At 44.3% G+C, this 17,731-nt stretch overlaps 1 long non-coding RNA gene across 1 annotated transcript; it reads right to left on the reverse strand.

The window, feature by feature from the left end:
• Nucleotides 1-258: 258 nt before the first annotated feature.
• LOC122893050 lies at nt 259-3,217 on the reverse strand. Its single transcript, XR_006381574.1, has 3 exons — nt 3,180-3,217; nt 1,880-1,925; nt 259-294 (listed from the first exon to the last, which is right to left on the reverse strand). It is a non-coding gene; the product is annotated as an uncharacterized LOC122893050 (long non-coding RNA).
• Between the last annotated feature and the right edge of the window lie 14,514 nt (nt 3,218-17,731).

Consider the following 17,731-nt stretch of genomic DNA (forward strand, 5'->3'; position numbering starts at 1 on the left):
AGCCAGCCAACTCCCTCCCCAGCTGCGCAGTGAACTGATCAGACCCTGTCTCGATGCTAACAGGTTGCATGAATGGGATGTTACTGTATCCCGGACACTTTACACAGGTTGTCCCCTCCATTCCCCATGAGTGTTTGACGTACATGCCGCCGTCTTCATTTTATGGGAGCTTTCAGCTTCAGAAAGCTTAACAAACTTGCTTACAGTCATAGAGCACAGATTTGAATCCAGATGCATACAGGTTCATTTCAAGCCTCTTCTCTTAACTGCCATGCCGTGTTTCAGACCAGCCACCTGAAGGGTCAAATAGTAGGTGCTCAACACGTGTCGATTCCTCTCGCCCACTCCTCCCACAGCAGGGAAGCACCCAGCCTCACAGAAGCCACCCCCTGCTGCAGCTGTCTGCCCCCACCCCTGCCAAGGACAGCTTGCTGCCCGTCCACCTCAGCTCACTCATATTTGTAGCCGGACAGGAAGGGAAGGAGAGGCCCGGAACAAGCATCTTCAGCAGGCTTCTGTGCCCTGTTGCTCATGTGCCCTACAGCGGTATTAGACCCCAAGTCATGCCCCTTGTAAACAACTGAGCTGGGAGGGTGCTGCTGGCCTTCAGACCATATTCCTGGGGACAAAATTCCAGGGACTTCCTACCTTATTCTTTCCTGCTTGTCTTCGGGCCGTGGGGGGGAACGTTCAGCCTAACATTATGGACCAATATTATGGTGCCTTTTTTATCATCAACACTAAAGGTCTCTGGGGAGAAGGCTTAGCCTTGTGAAGAGGAGAAGTCTCAGCTGTGTGATATCAGAAGTGAGAGCTTCGAGAAGGAATCCAGGGTCCCCCAGACAGAACACTGAGGACATTAGGGGCGACTGGCATCTTGGGAGGGGGAGGTGGACATAGATGTTTGGAGCCAGTATCTTGTGTCTCTCAAACCACGTTGGCAGGTGGTTGGCTCCGGCCAAGGTTACTCTGCAGGATCTCCCGCAGGGCGGGCCTGGGAGAGGGTGTCGATGCCAGGCACCTCTGAGGGGGCCAGGGATCGACGTCCTTCCTCATCCTAGGGAACACGCAACCCGCCCCTGCTCCACACCAGGGTCAGTACTGTGCGGATGTAGTGGGATGTGGGGAGTGAGCAGGAGGCCAGTGGAAGAGAGGGACTGGGGACCGATGTGGTGGAAAATGCTGGCCAAAAGGAAAGAGAACTTGGCTCTGAGGAAATGTTCCTGGAAGGAGACAAAGCTCCCCGGGCTTCCTCTGGAAATTGCTTTGTTTAAAATGCAAAGTGCCGATGTGTTTAGATGACATCTCTGCATCCATCACCCTATGCAAATGCCGACCCTGGGGAAGAGGAGCCCCTGTAAGTCACTCCGATCCCCCTAATCGAGTGTGTGTGCTGACGGCAGGGTGAGGGAGCAGCGCGGGGGCGGGTGACTTAGCTCGCCACCCAGGAGAGGCGTTTGATAAAGGGTGAGGAGGGAGAAGGAAGCCCAGCCCTGGGGGGCAGGTGGGTCGGTGGGGCCACATCTGTGTCCAGCCCAGTGGTAGGAATGAGCTTGGCTCCCCCTGCACCACCAACCCCTCCCCAGGCTAGCTGCTCATGGATGCGGGATGTGGGGTGCGGGATGCAAGCCGCTGAAGGACAGAGCTCTAAACAAGGAACTGCCAGGCTCAGGGACAGTGAATTAAATCCTCTGGTGGAGCCCTTGCCTCAACACTCTGCCCCAGGAAGAGAGGCTGCAGAAACTGACTCCGGGTTGGGGGGTAGGATGGGGATCCTCAGCTAAAGGCCCCCATCCCTTGTCTCTATCAATCACCATACCAGAGCCTTCTGTGCAGTGTTCCAGACTTAGCTTGTATACCTCCAGGGACAGAAACTCACCGTCCTTGTAGGATTCCTGGAGAAGATCCGCGATGCCCGGATACATCTGAATGTCAGATAAACAAGGAATGATCTTATTATAGTCTAAGCATGTCCCAAATATTGCATGGGATTATTAGTTTTTTTTGTCTGAAATTTCAATATAACTGGGTGCCCCACATGCTCCTTTGCTCAGTCTGGCAAGCCTACATCCTGACAATCCATTCCATTTTCTGCAAACATCTGATCACTAACTCCTGGGTTGAGCCTACCTCTGCTTTTCTTTTGTTTCTACCCAGCTCCCTACCTCCCCGCCAATCCTACTCCTCTCCCCCCAACTCCATCCATTTCTGTGTTATGGGCCACATGCTATGAATTCGCCTCCTTTTATCTGTCACAGATTACCCCCTACCTCCCACCACCCATAAGTTTCTCATCCTCATCTCCTTAGCTTCTGCCTGCTGCCCTCAACCCTGGGGGGCTCTGCTCAGCCTGGCTGCTGCTCCCCTAGCTACACGCCTTCTTTAATATGCATTCCTGGACTCAAACAGGTAGGTATTCGCTGAGTTCCTGCTACGCGTCTGACCCGTGGCTAGACACTGAGGATATACTAGTAAACCAGACAGGTGGGTCTCTGCTCCCCCGACCTTCCTTACTAGCTGGGTGAGACAAATTTAAGAAAAAGGAGCAGGAGCTAATGAAGTAATTATAAGCGTGAGCACTAGAAAAGAATAAAGGAACAGAGATGGAGAATAATGGGATGGGGAGGGCTGTTCTGAAAGGCAACATTAAAACCAAGATCTGAAAGAGGAGACAATGCTAACCATGTAAAGAGAGGGTGGTGTCATGCTCCCAGTAGAGGAAGCAGCATATGCAAAGGCCCAGGGGTGAGAATGACTCTGCAGTGGCCTTAATGTTAAACAGCTCTTTTATTCCTCAGGGGTTTTATTTTATATTTCCCCCTATATTTTTATTTTATTCTCTGTGGATATTCCAGTTCTCAGCATTCTTAAGAGCTCAAACACATCCATCCTTTAGCAGGTGACATCACTTCTGATTCACCTCAAAGATGGAGCCAATAGAGCTCCCTTCTATCACCCAGTTTCCCCCATGACCACATACCAGTCTTCCTTTTCTTTGCCCTTGAAATAAGATGTTTTCTTATTTCTTCAAACAAGGTGTCTCCCTCCATAGCCAGCCTGACTTCCTCCCTGCCTCACCAGCCCCTTTTGGGCCTGTGCACCATCGATGATGTTCTCTCTTGTCCCATCAACCTTGCCCGTTCCACGGCCACTCCTCCCCCACCTTCAAGCCTGCTCACCTCTGACAGCTCCTCTTCCAGCTGTGACTTCATCTCTTTCTTTGTGCTCTCAGCCGTCTTTTCCTGAAGATCTCCATGCTCAGTCTTTGTCCACGCCTCTGTCTTCCACCATTGTCCACCCTCCTGCTTCTATTCTTTAAAAGGCTCTTGACTCTGCCTTTCCCAGACTCTCTGGACGTGTGGTTCTCCTCCATCTCTCCCCGTGCAGACCAGTGTTTTGTTGCGAGGAGCTTCATAGTTATGTCCTTGCTGGAATGCAAGGTGCCTGAAGTCAGGGTCTTTTACCATCCAAAGCACAGTAGTTTGCCCACAGGAATTGCTCAGCAACTGTTTGTGTTGAATTGAACTTGGGTGTCTCTTGGGCTTCTGGAAACCAATGTGGGAGCCTTCTCCCTAGGGTGAAATACAAGAGGCTCCTCCTCAGAGGCAGGGGATACAGGCAGGATGGGGAGGTTGGATTGGAGGTGGGGATTGGGAGACAGTGAGAAGGAAGAGGGGACAGGTGGAGGGTGCCAGCTTTTACAAAAGGATGATAAATGATAACAGCACTGGGAACAAAACCAAACATCCTTCATGCTGTCAGAGCAATGAAGCCAGCACGTTCCAAGACGCGGGCACCAGACAGTGCCTTGCTTCTGGAAGAGGCAGAGGCTCTCAGTCTCCTTCTGCTCAGAGTCAACAGCCCAATTCATCTTCCTTGGGGTGTCTTCTGGAACTGGGGGGAGACGGGTACCCTGGGGTTGGTGAGAAGAAGGGAAGTCAACCTGAGCCATCTGTCCTCAATGGCTCCTTGTTGGGGCAGTAGTGGTCTCAAGTGACCCTACTGGACCCTTTCATGCCTGGGGTCAACTAGATGGTTTGGCTTCCATTTATGTTGTGGGCTTTTGTCCTGCCCTCTTTTATGGACCACTAAAATATTAAGGTAAAGATGCTCTAAGAATAAGCAAATGGAAATACACCTGCTGGGAGTGAGGAGAAGATCCCAGAGACTCAACTGCCACACGTTTTCTTTCTTTGTCCACAGACAGAGCATGTGAAATAGAAGAAAACCCTCCCTAAGAGTCAGAGAACCTCCCTGTCATTTGGGGCGCAGCTTTGTCAGGGAAGAGCCAGGGAGCTCAGACAATTATTTCACCTCTCTGGGTCTTGATTTCCTAATCTCCAGCTTGTTGGGTTGAGTTAAGGAGCCCTACATTACCTCCCAGTTTTCTCATTTTGTTATTCCTTGTGTGACTCGGCAGCAGACATCTGGCTTTTCTCAAACTTAGCTTTCTTTTCTTCCTTTTATGATAACAGCACCCCACTTCCCCGTTTCCCCTTTCAGAATCCTGTCAACCATATTGTCCTGCCCCCCCCCCCCGCATAAGGGATGGGGCCAGGATATGAGCTCAGCCAATCAGATTCTGAGACTGGGTCACATGACGGCAGCCCTCTAAGGATCCTATGGTTTCCAACTACCTACCTGCTCAGGTTCCTGCCCCACCTGAAGTCGCATTGCCCATCTCCTCCCTAGTCCTGCAAACTCTCCAGTGTTGCTCTAATAAAATCCCCCTTTTCTCCAGGGTCAGTGCCTGGTGCTTGTAAGCAATGACCTTAATGATATATTGTTGGAATCCTGAGTCCAGCGCCAGAAAGTGACTGCAAAAGACACAGGTTAACTTGTCAATGAAGCCTAAGGAGGCTTTCAATAGAGAAACTGGGAGTAACCCGGCTGAGCTGCACTGCCTGCCTCCTGAGAGGAAAAGGCACACGTCCAGCAACTGGGGAGCCCTTGGAGCAGGGAACTTTGAGGCCCCCTGAGAACATTCCATGTACATAAGTGATTCCTGGCATTTCACACCAAGTGAATTCGTCTGTGGTGATGCCGAAACAGGGGTATCCCTGCTACCTAAATGATGCTTCTCATCTCAGCACGGGCCCAGGTAAATCAGCAGTGCACTTGACCAGACACTGTCCAATCATGTTGGCAAGGAAGTAGCCACTGGCACCCTCCATGAGCTTATAGGGTGGGCCTGGCCCACAGGAAACCCTTAACATGTGTACTGTTGAATGTCTAAAGCTTGGGTAGTTGGGAAGGGCTTGGAGCAAGAGCAAAGGTTAGGGACTACATCTTTGCCAAAAGGATCAGAGTACAAAACTGATGAAGAAAGGTCATTTGTCCACCTAGAGAGTAAGCCTGAAAAAAAAAAAAATCACAATTTTGGACTTAATCTAGGCCCTTCCTTACAGGACAGTGTTTTTCAAAGTGCAGTTGCAAGATGTTTTCTGGTGACACGTGGACATTGAAAAATTTTTATTTTTAAATTTCTTTTGTTTTATTTTAATGTGTATTACATAAAATATTGCTAGTGTATCCAAACATATGATCTATAGATATTTTGCTTAGGAAGGAGTTAAGTAGATATATTAAGCTTAACAAGTGAGTTGGTTTTAATAAAGATATTAAGGAAATAACAATATAAGGGGGAGATGGGTTTGGTGAACTTTGTGAAGATGGAGCTAGGATAAATGAAGTTGGGCAGCACCTGTGCAAGGCAAGTCTAGACCCCCCGCCCCCACCCCACTCCTGCATCTAGCCAGCCCTCTCCCTCCCCAGCATGGCTGGGAAGGAAGCAAGGATTCACATTGAATCCCCTGTGTCTAGTGCACTGCTGGCAAATAAGAAATACTGACAGATTGAATAATAGTTTTATGCCCTGCCTTGTTCTAGACAACAGTTAAAGCAGACAACACAGAGTAAATTTACACAGAAAGAAAATAGGCCCTCTTTCATAACAGGTGTACCCTGTCCAACTGGTCAACCAATCCTACCCACTTGATAGGCGGCTTTAAGCTATACACTTCTGTCTGCTACCATCCAACCTCATTTGCTTCTGCCTGGGTCAGACCACCAGCATCTCTCACCGGACTTCCTATCTGCCACCATCTCCCAACTGTTCTTCCTGACTCCATTCTCATCCCAGTGAAGTGATTTTTCCCACCACATAATAGTCAAAGAGTTGTCCAAAATGCAGCTCAAAGTCTGATGTCTTCTTGCTACACACAGGGTGAAGGACAGTCTTTAGGAAGGCGGGAAATGCCTTTCTGACCTGGCCTCTGCCTACCCCTCCAACATCATGTCTTACTGATTGTATTCCATACACCACGTGACAGCCATATTTTAGTCTTTCCCGAAAGCATCTTGCCTGTAGGCCTTTACATATACCATTCCCACTCCTTCAAATGCCCTTCCCTTTCTTCTTCTGCCTCACTCATCCTTAAGCCTCAGGATCCACTCAAGCATCATCTCCTTCTGAAGCCAGCCCAGACTTCTCAGTATAGATCTTGTGTTCCCATAGTACCAGCATTTACTTATAGCACTTACAATAATGGGTCCCAGGTGTTTGTTTGTCTCTCTACATGCCACATAAGTCTTTAGGGTCTTAGAAGGCAGAGGCCATTCTTTTCACCTTTGTATTCCCAGAATCTTGCTCAGTGATAGACTGAGAATAGGCTCTCAGCAAATATTTGATGACTGACTTGCTGATGCCCACAGGTCTGGGAAACTGCCTGGGCAATGGGTTTGAGACCATGGACCTCTTTTTTTTTTTTTTTTTTTTTTTTAAATTTGACAGAGATCACAAGCAGACAGAAAAGCAGGCAGAGAGAGAGAGAGAGAGAGAGAGGGAAGTAGGTTCCCTGCTGAGCAGAGAGCCTGATGCGGGGCTTGATCCCAGGACCCTGGGATCATGACCTGAGCCGAAGGCAGAGGCTCTAACCCACTGAGCCACCCAGGCACGCCAAGACCACGGACCTCTTAAACTCATTCGTGCTGCTCACCATATATTTCTAACTCTCCACCTGCTTGGCACACAGTAGGTTTGCACTCCTTGGCCTCCTTATGGTTGGGTAGGAACCATGTGATCATTCTGGTCAATGAGTTATGTGCAGAATTACCATGTGTCACTTCTAGGCTGAAGCATTTTAATTGCTAGAGTTCTCTTTCCCTCTGCTTTGACAACCTGCAGTAATCCAGATGGCAGCTTCTCTTATCAGTTGGGGTCCTGGAGTGACGACAACACTGAGTAGAGCCCCCAGCTAGCCTGTGAATAGCATGTAAGATAAATGAGAATAAGACTTTGTTATAGGAAGCTCCTGAATTTTTTTAAACCAACATAACTTAAGCTGTCCCAACTGGCATACACATGCAGCCCTCAGGGCTCAAAGGAACGAATCTAAACTATATTCTACTCTTCTGTACTCGCTCTGGTCTGGATCATGGCCTATGTTGCCCTCAGTCTGAATAATCCCCTTTCCACCCAAAACTTGGAGGAGGGAAGGGAGAGAGAGAGGGAGGGAAGAAGGCCATCATACTGGTAACCAGGAATCCAGCTGAATAGCTCTTGAGAGACATGGCCTCAAAAACCACAAAGTCCATGGTGAATTCATCAACATGAAGGCAGACCCTAGCTCAGACAGCAAAGGGAGGGCTAGGTAGTTTTCCCCTCTATCTTCTCTGTAGCCAGTTATTTGGGGATCTTGAAACCTCCTAGGGCATTTACCCACTAAATCCGACCCTTGCCCCATTCCTAACTCAAACATATCCTGTGATATCCTTTATAGGTAGGTATATGGGGGGAGGGGGTCACAACTCACACAATACCACACCTGTGCCACCTATCCCTCTGCCTTCCACAGCAAGAGTCTGTACTACTCACAGCTCACAGGGGTGTCATTCTGCTAGTCCCCACTCCTCACCTGCCAAGGACTATTTTTTTTTTTAAAGATTTTGTTTATTTGACAGGCAGAGATCACAAGTAGGCAGAGAGGCAGGCAGGGAGAGAGGGGGAAGTAGACTCTCCGCCGAGCAGAGAGCCCAATGTGGGACTCGATCCCAGGACCCTGAGATCATGACCTGAGCCGAAGGCAGAGGCTTAGCACCAGTTATGGAACATGGCATCAAATGTTGCCAGTGGAGATGAGCATCAAACAGAGAGGAGGAGAATGATCATGATGGGGTGTATACACTGGGAAGCTTCCCTGGATGTTTGCTCACTTAATGTTTTCTTGTCAACCATGCAGTGTAAATGATGACAACTATCATGGAAGGATTGTCCAAACTAGAGAGTATGGACCTGTAAGGTCAGGGTGGGTGTTAAGAGGGCAGAGGGGGAAAAAAAAAGAGGGCAGAGGAAAGAAAAGGCAGGAGAATAGATTGGGCTGCTCTTCCCAGAACCCTGCCCCCAGAGCATCGTGTAGGACATCACCACATGTAGAAAGCTCCTCCTCCCCAAATCCTGATCGCTTGTCTAAACGGTTTTATCCAGATTTGCTGGATGGAAGTGGTAAACTCGAAGTCTGGGAGTTTGAAGCTACCTCTCCTCAAACGTGAAGACTTGTCTTAAAAAAAAAAAAATGTCCATCCTGAAACCAGCCTTTAAATAGGATCCTGGAAAGATCGCTGTCAATCTAAGATGTGTCTCCTTGATAAAGGGTAAAAGGCATGGACTCTGGAATCAGAGGGATCTGGGCAAGTCTCTCAGTTTCTCTGAGCCTCAGTTTTCCCATACAAAAGATGGGAATTATGATGCCTTCCTCATAAGACTGTGATGGTTCATACAGCATGTTTAGCCTATAGTAGCTACTTACTAAAATATTTACTGAAAGTAAACGTAGTCTTTAATCATGAGAAAATGTATTACTTAACTTTAGATCTGAAAAGATAGTTTCACTGGGTATAGATTTTAGGTTGACATATTGAAGACAGTATCATCACTGTCTTCTAGCTTCCATTACTATTACTGCTAAGTGAACCATCACCCAGTTGCTGTCCTTTTCTGTAGGTGATCTGTCTTCTTGCTTTTTGGAAAATCTCTTTTTCTCTGATGTTTTGCAATTTTATTGTGCTGCATTTGGTATGAATTTCTTTTAATTTATTGTACTTAGAGTTTGTTGAGCCTCCAGGATGTAGGATTGATGTCTTTGAACAACTCTAGGAAGTCCTCAGGCACATTGTCTTCAAACATTGTTTCTTCCCCCTTCCCCTTCTCTCCTTTATTGACTCCAAGTCAGGCTTATCTTAGACCCTCTCACTCTGCCCTCTGTGCCTCTGTAATATCTCTTTCATATTTTCCATTTCTGTCTTTTTGAGCTAAATTCTAGGAAATATTTGAATCTTTGTTTCAGATTACTAGGATTTTTCTCCTTAGTTGTATCTAAGCTTCTATTTAATCTTTCCACTGAGACTTTAATTATTATGTTTTCCATGTTTACAACTTCCATTTGTTTTCTCTTCATATTCGTTGGTCTTATTTTTTTAAATTATTTTTATTTTTAAAGAAAGGCAGACTACCACATGCAATGCCTCATTTGGATGTGTCTAGAGTCGTGGAAGCTTGACTACCCGACATTCTCCTATAAATGGACTTTGAAAGCTTATTTGAAGGTTCTAGCAGGGAAGAACAGCTACTCATATACCCTTGACCTAAGACAGCTCTCCTCTATCAGGGAAGGTTGTCCTTTTGAACGAAGCACGCTTCAGAAGGGACACACATGGAACAATGAGGGAGGAAGGGGATACCCGACCAGCCAAGTAGATGAGCCAAATCAACCCTGGGAATCAATGGGGTGACAAATGTTGCAGCCAGATGGCCCTTGCAAATATTAATCTGAAGAAGATAGAAGTATCTATATTAATATCAGATAAATTAGAGTTCAGAGCAAAGAAAATTACCAAACAAAAGCAGTACATTACAAAGTGACAGATGTCAACCCACAAGAAGATATGGCCTTTTAAAAACTTTGATCTTATTTTAAAACTTTGATTTCTTTAGATATATTTGTGGCAGGCAGAATAATGGCCTCCCAAAAATGTCTCTGTCCTAATTCTTGGAGCCTAGAATGTGTTAGAAATCATAACAAAAGGGAATTAAGGTTGGGTATGTTTGTTTGATGTTCTATTTCTGGGCTTTTGTCTTCTTTTCTCTTATCTATATGTTGGTCCCTCTGCCATTTCTACCGTTTTGATTATAATAGAATTGATACTAATTCTTTTTTAAGCATTTGGAGAATTCTCCAGTGAAACTATCTGAGCTTAGAGAGTTCTATTTTGGGAGTTTTTAAATTACTATGCCAATTTTCTCAAAAGTTATAGGGTTATTCATATCTTGGGTGTTTTAAATAATGCTGCAATAAACATACAGGTGTGTATATCTTTTTGAATTAGCATTTTTGTTTTCTTTGGGTTAAAAACCCAGTAGTGGAATTACTGGATCATATGATAATTCTATTTTGAATTTTGTCATTTGCAACAACGTGGATGAACCTAGAGGGTATAATGCTAAGTGAAATAAGTCAGACAGAAAAAGACAAATACCATATGATCTCACTCATATGTGGAATTTAAGAAACAAAACAAACAAAAGGAAAAGGCCAAAACAACAGACACTTTACTGGTGTCTGTTTCCACAAACTGGTGGTTGCCAGAAGGGATATGGTAGGGGGATGGGTGAAATAGATAAAGGGGATTAACAGTGCACTGAGGAAATGTGTAGAATTGTTGAACTCTTATATTGTACACCTCAAACTGATGTAACACTGTATGTTAATTTATATTTCAATTTAAAAAAATAAGAGGAAAAGTGTACATGGCCATTCAAATGATTTCATATTGGGTGATTTGTGGTGGTTTATGTTTTTTAAGGAACAGGTTCATTTCATCTAAGTTGTCAAATTTATGTGCATAGAGTTGCTTGTCATATTCTCTTATTTTTCTGTTGATAACTGCAGCATGTACAGTGGTATTCCTTGTTTCATTCCTGTATTGGCAACATGCATTTTGTCCCTTTTTTTCTTTATCAGATTTGCTAGATGTTTGTCAATTTTGTTGATATTTTCAAAGAATGAGCTCTTTTCCGATTAATTTTTTTTGTTTTCAATTTCACTAATTTCTGTTCCTACCTTTAAGATTTCCTTCTTTATGCTTACTTTGCGTCTATTTTGATCTTATTTTTCTAAGATCTTGAGGTGGGGGTTTGACTGCTTAATTTAAGACTTTTCCTCTTTTCTAATACAAGCATTAATGCTACACATTTCCCTGTTGGCACGGCTTTAACAACAAAATGACAAATTTTAATATGCTGTACTTTCATTTTAATTCAATTCAATATACTTTTTAAAATTTCCTGTGGAAATTTCCTCTTTGACCCATAGATTATGTGGAGGTGTACTGTTTAGTTTCCAGATTGTTAGAGACTTTTCTGCTAGTTTCTGTTTTGATTTCTAGCTCGGTTCTGTTTTTTGTCAGATACTTTTGAATGATCCCAACTCTTTTTTTTTTTTTTAAGATTTTATTTATTTATTTGACAGACAGAGATCACAAGTAGGCAGAGAGGCTGGCAGAGAGAGAGAGAGGAGGAAGCAGGCTCCCCGCGGAGCAGAGAGCCGAATGTGGGGCTCGATCCCAGGACCCTGGGATCATGACCTGAGCCAAAGGCAGAGGCTTTAACTCACTGAGCCACCCAGGTGCCCCATGAATGACCCCAACTCTTGTCCATTTATTTGTTGAGGTTTATTTTATGGTCCAGGATGATCTATCTTGGTATACGTTCCATGGGCACTTGAGAAGAATGTGTTTTCTGCTTTGGGGAGTGTTCTATAAATGTTGATCAGAGTCCGTTGGTTTAGCTTTCTGTTTAGTTGTTCTATCAATTATTGAGAGAAGGGTACTAAAGTTTCCAAGCTTATTATGAATTTCCTTATTCCTTTGCTCATTTTTGTTAGATTTTGCCTTATGCATTTTGCAGCTCTGTTCTTGGTCTGTACAAATTGAGGATTGCCATGTCTTCTTGGTGGGTTGACATCTGTCATTTTGTAATGTACTGCTTTTGTCTGGTAATTTTCTTTGCTCTGAACTCTAATTTATCTGACATTAATATAGATACTTCTGTTTTCTTCAGATTAATATTTGCAAGGCACATCTTTTTCACCCTTTTACTTTCAACCTTCCTGTACAATTATATATAAATTGAATTTCTTATAGCTAGCACACAGTTGGTGTTATGGGCTGAATATTTGTGTCCCTTCCCAAATTCGTATGTTGGAATATTAATCCCAATGTGAAGATATTTGTTTTTTGTTTGTCTGTTTGGTTTTAGTTTATTTTTAAGTAGGCTTCATGCCCAGTATGGAGCCCAGTGCAGGGCTTTAACTCACAACCTTGAGGTCAAGACCCGAGTTGAGATCAAGAGCTTCACACTTACTCAACTGAACCACCCAGGTACCCCAAAGTGTTGGTATTTGGAGGTGGGCCTTTGAAGGTCATTAGGTCGTGAGGATAGAACCCTTGTGAATTTGACTAGTATCCTTAGGAAAAGAAGCCAGAGAACCAGCTAGCTCTGTCTCCATTGTGTGAAAATACAGAAAGTCAGCTGTCTGCAACTCATAAGAGGGGTCTTTACCAGAAATGGACCATGCTAGCACCTAATCTGGACTCTCCAACCTGCAGAACTGTGAGAAATAAATTTCTGTTGTTTAAGCTGCTTGGTTGATGTCATTTTGTTATAGCAGCCTGAGCTAAGATAGTTGGGTCATTTAAAAAAATCTACTCTCTGTCTTTTAAATAGTGCTATGGGCCATTTACATTTAATGTTATTATTGACATGTGAAGGCTTAAGTTTTTGTTTTGTTTATTCTCTGTTTTGTTTCTCTGTTCTCTTTTTCTTTCCCTCTGCTGGGTTACTGACATATTTTAGAAATTCACTTTTATTCATCTATAGTTTTTTTGAGTGTATCTCTTGGTATAGCATTGCTATTGTTGCTCTAGATATTATATTATATATATATATATATATGTACACATAATTTTTTACAGTTTACTGGTGTCATCGTTTTATCAGTTCACATAAAGTATAAAAACTACTTCTCTTTCTGTTTCTTTACCTTCCTCTATTTATTATATAATTGTCTTAAATATTTTCTCTACACACATTTAAAGCCACATCAGAACATGTTGTAATTTTTGTTTCAACTATCAAATGCAATTTAGAAAACCCAAGAGGAGAAACAAAGTCTATGGTATTTACCCATAATTCTGCATACCATGTTTTTTCTTCCTGGTGTTCCAGAATTCCTTCTTTTATTCTTTCCTTTCTGTTTAAATAACTTTTCTTAGCCATTCTTTTAGATATCTCAGTTTTCCTTCACCTTCAAATGCCTTGACTTCCCCTTTTATTTTTGCTGGAAATAGGATTCTAGGTCAGTGGTTCTTTGAGCACTTTGAAAACTATTGTGTCACTGCCTCTGGCCCCATGGTTTCTGATGAGAAATCTGTTGTCATTTAAGCTGGTTTTCCCCTATAAGGTACTATTTCTCTATTGTTGCTTGCAAGGTTGTCTTTAGGTTTCAGAAGTTGACTGTGTTGTACTGATGTGAATCTTTAGGTTCATCCCATTTGTGGTTCAGTCAGCTTTTGAATCTGTATGTTTATGTCCTTTCCCAAATTTGGGGATCTCTTCATCATTATTTCTTTGAGTACTTTTTTAGCTCCACCCCCCTTCTTCTCTCCTTCTAGAACTCTGATGACACAAATGTTAGCTTTTTCTTTCAAAGTCTTTGAGACACTCCATTTTTTTTTTTTTTTTTTAGGCCTGTTGTTCAGATTGGATGATTTTCACTGTTTTATCTTCAAACTTATTGGTTCTTTCCTTTGTCCTCTCCATTCTACATCCCCTCCCATCTGTTGAGTGGTTTGTTATTGCTACTGTTGTAGTACATTTTGGCTCTAAAAATTCAAATTTTTTCCTGGTTATTTTTAGTATTATTTTATTGAGACTTTCATTTCTCAGCTGAGACTTTCTTCTTCTTCTTCTTCTTCTTCTTCTTCTTCTTTTTTCATTTGTTTCAAGCAGGTTTGTTGCTTTTTGAGACCTTCTTTTTCTGATGGCTCCTTTAAAATCTTTGTCAGCTAATGCTAACATCTATGTCATTTTGGTGCTGGCATCTATTGACTGTCTTTTTCTATTCAGTTTGAGATCTTGTTGGATCTTGGTATGATAAATTTAAAAAATCTTTAACAAGTTGAAGAAGGATAGAGTGGCTGGGGCCATTGTGCAGGGTATGTGCTAGTCAGTGCTGTGAATTGTGTAAAATTGATGAATCACAGACACATACCCCTGAAACAAATAATACATTTATATGTTATTTTAAAAATATTTTTTAAAAAAGAAGTATTTTAGGGGCATCTGGGTGGCTCAGTTGTTAAACGTTTGCCTTCAGCTCAGGTCATGATCCCAGGGTCCTGTAATTGAGCCCCATGTTGGGCTCCCTGCTTAGCGGGGAGCATGCTTCTCCCTCTCCCTCTGCCACTTCCCAACTCTCCCCCACCCCACCCTTGCTCTCTCTCAAATAAATATAAAAATCTTTTTTAAAAAGTATTTTAGGGTGCCTGGGTGGCTCAGTGGGTTAAGCCTCTGCCTTCAGTTCAGGTCATGATCTCAGGGTTCTGGAATCAAGTCCTGCATCAGGCTCTCTGCTCAGCAGGGAGCCTGCTTCCCCTCTCTCTCTGCCTTTCTCTCTGCCTACTTGTGATCTCTTTCTCTCTCTGCCAAATAAATAACTAAAAACTTTTTTTAAAAAGTATTTTAGATAGAAAGAGAGCAAGAGAGTAATCAGTAGGAGGGTGGGGAGGAGCAGAGGGAGAGGGACAGCAGACACCACACTGAATGTGGAGCCCAATATGGGGCTTAATCTCAGGACTCTGAAATCATGATCTGAGCCAAAATCAAGAGCTCAACCAACTGAGCCCCCCAGGATCCCATGTATGATAACTTTTTATTGAAATCTGGACATCTGGTATTGTAAGACTCAAGATCTTGTTTATGACTTCTTTTAACTACCTTTTTTTACACCCCGCTGGTAGGGGAAGAGGGACTGCTGCCTTACACTGCCAGGTGTGGGTAGAAGATGGTGCTCTTCATCACTTCTGAGGGGGATGAGAGCTTGGTGTCCCCATAGTCCTCCACTGATACCTCCATGGCTGGGAGGGGTAGAAGTACCTCACTACTCTTTTCCACCTTGACTCTATGTAATGAGGGATCTCATTACAACTGGGGATGAAAACCTTAGCTCCCTGTGTGGCCTTCTCTGCTACTGCCCTGATGGAGGGGTTAGGGTGCTGTCATAACCTGGAAAGGTTAGTAATCTAGGCTCTCCACGTGGTCTTCATTGCTGGGAGCGGGGTGTGGCCTCAGTCGTTTCTATAGCATTTGGCTAAAATAGGGTAGTTATAGTCTAAAAGCATTCTGTCTTGCTAGGCACCCCTTTCCCAATCCTTTGGCTGGAAAGAATAGGCTTTTGTTTGGGCTTTTTAAAATCCATGCCCATTGGTGTTTCCAGTTGCTTCAGCTTAAAGTCTGGGGGATATGAGGCAAAAAGAAAACACACTGACCTCACCACTATGTCATTCTTTGGGTCTTAGCATCCCTACTTGGTCTGCCTTCTTTGTCTACATTTCAGAATCTTCTTATGTTTTATATATACTGTCTAGAACTCCTAGTTATTGTTGGAAATACTAGAGAAATGTATGTCTGGCCCATCTTCCCAGAAGTAAATGTCCTACTATAACTTGTATAATTAGGAAAAAAGTATGAGTGCATGTGTGCACGCGTGTGTGTGCCTGTGTGTGTGTGAGCATTAAGTTACAGGCACATCGTGGCTGTCAAGCCTTTTGGTTAGGTGCCGGGCACTGTATTAGAACTTGCAGAGACAAAACAAAATAAAGCACAAATCCAGCTTCAGGAAGCACACCCTGGAGAGCTAAAGCAGGCATGTAGTAAATAAGTGCAATTGTACTTATTTTACCTGTTACACTTCTGAGGGCTGGTCAGATGCTCCTGGAGCCTGGCTTCATGGAGGAGACGAGTCCAATGGAGTTCCCAATCCATCCCCAGAAAAGGCCTTTCTTTTAGTGTGTCAAGCTGAGGTCATCAAGGTGGGAGGAATGGGGAGCGGAAGAGAATAGAGCACGCTAGTTTAGAGCAGCACTTCTTAAACTTGACTGTGTTCAGGAATCACCTGGGTCTCTCATTAAGAATGCAGATCTGATTCAGTAGGTCTGTATGAGCTGGAGCCCAAGATCCTGTATTTCCAACTAGCTCCCAGGTAAAGCCCATAACGTTACTGGTCCGGGGTCCACACTATGAGTAGCAAGAGTAAGTAGGGTGTGTGTGTGTGTGTGTGTGTGTGTGTGTGTGTGTGTGTGTGTACTTTGCAGTCAGACAGTGTTTGGATCCCAGCACAGGCACAAATGACTTGGAAAAGTCACTTAACCACCCTCGGCTCTACATTTGTAAAATGAAGACATTAATAGCTCGTGCCCCATCTGGGCATGGAGAGGACAGAAGACGCAATGCAGGAACAGTGCCTGGCACATGATCAGCTCACGGTAAGGTCCTACCTCTGCCTTTCTCCAGCTGCTCCCTGATCCCATCACTGTCTGCACGCACGTGGCTGCAAGGACAGTGGGGGCCTGGCAACAGCGGCAGATGCAGGGTTAATGCTCCTGCTCCTGCCCAGAGACAAATGTTTTGTGTTGAGAAGTTGCTGCTGGGAAGGAAAAGGAGGGGGAAGAAGGCCCCTTTTTTATTATTCTGAGGTGCATTTTAATTTGCACAAGAGACGTTGTGTCTGTGATGGATGACACAGAGGGAAAAATTACAGCCCAGGAAGCCCAGCAAAGGGGGAAAAAAATAAAAGAGATCCAGCAAGGATTAAAACCAGCCCACTGTGACTCTGCCTCCTGGTCAGGGGCTGGGGGATGGGAGGCCGGGGAGGGGCTGCCTGGGAAGGTAGGTGCCCGCAGAACCCGTCTTTAGTAAACAGAATTTGAGGGTAGTTTGCTTTTCTTGCATCCGGCTTCCTTTTTCTGCCTTTGCTTCTCCCCTCCATAACATCACCACCATCACTGGGTCACCCAACCTGGAACCTTTTTTTGGGAACTCTTTTGATCTCTTCTCCCATTAACAAAACTCAGGAGCCTTGGAGCTCCTATTCTCCTGGGGTTTCCTGCATCATAGCCATCACAAAAGGGCAGAATCAGAGTAGCCAAGAGTTTGGGATCTAAATGAGGAAGCTCATGTCCTGATTGCTCAGGGGCAGATCATCGAAGGCCGCCAAGGGCATTGCAGACATTCTTCTCTTTGACTACTGATGAGCAGGAGTTCAGAGCATGGGTTCCAGAACTGGAAGCACAGACCTGGGTTTGCCACCCGACTTTTCTCTTTAGTAGCTGTGTGACTTTGAGCAAGTTACTTAACTTCTCTGTGTTTCTGTTCCTGTAACTCTAGAATAGAGACAAAATAGTACCCACCTCAGGAGGGCTATTGTAAAGACCAAATAAAATAGGGAGATTCTTCTGCCCTGAAAGAAAACAGACCAAGCAAGATTCAGAAGAAAGGGCGATGACCCCCAAAATATAATTGGCTGACCCCAGTGGAGATAGGCGGCCTCCAAGTTCATCCTCAAGACTCTCAGGGAAGGAGATGTCAAAGCATGGCTGAGCACCAGCTGACCTCAGG

This window comes from Neovison vison, chromosome 13 (assembly GCF_020171115.1).
Source record: "Neovison vison isolate M4711 chromosome 13, ASM_NN_V1, whole genome shotgun sequence".
In the NCBI taxonomy this organism is placed as follows: Eukaryota; Metazoa; Chordata; class Mammalia; order Carnivora; family Mustelidae; genus Neogale; species Neogale vison.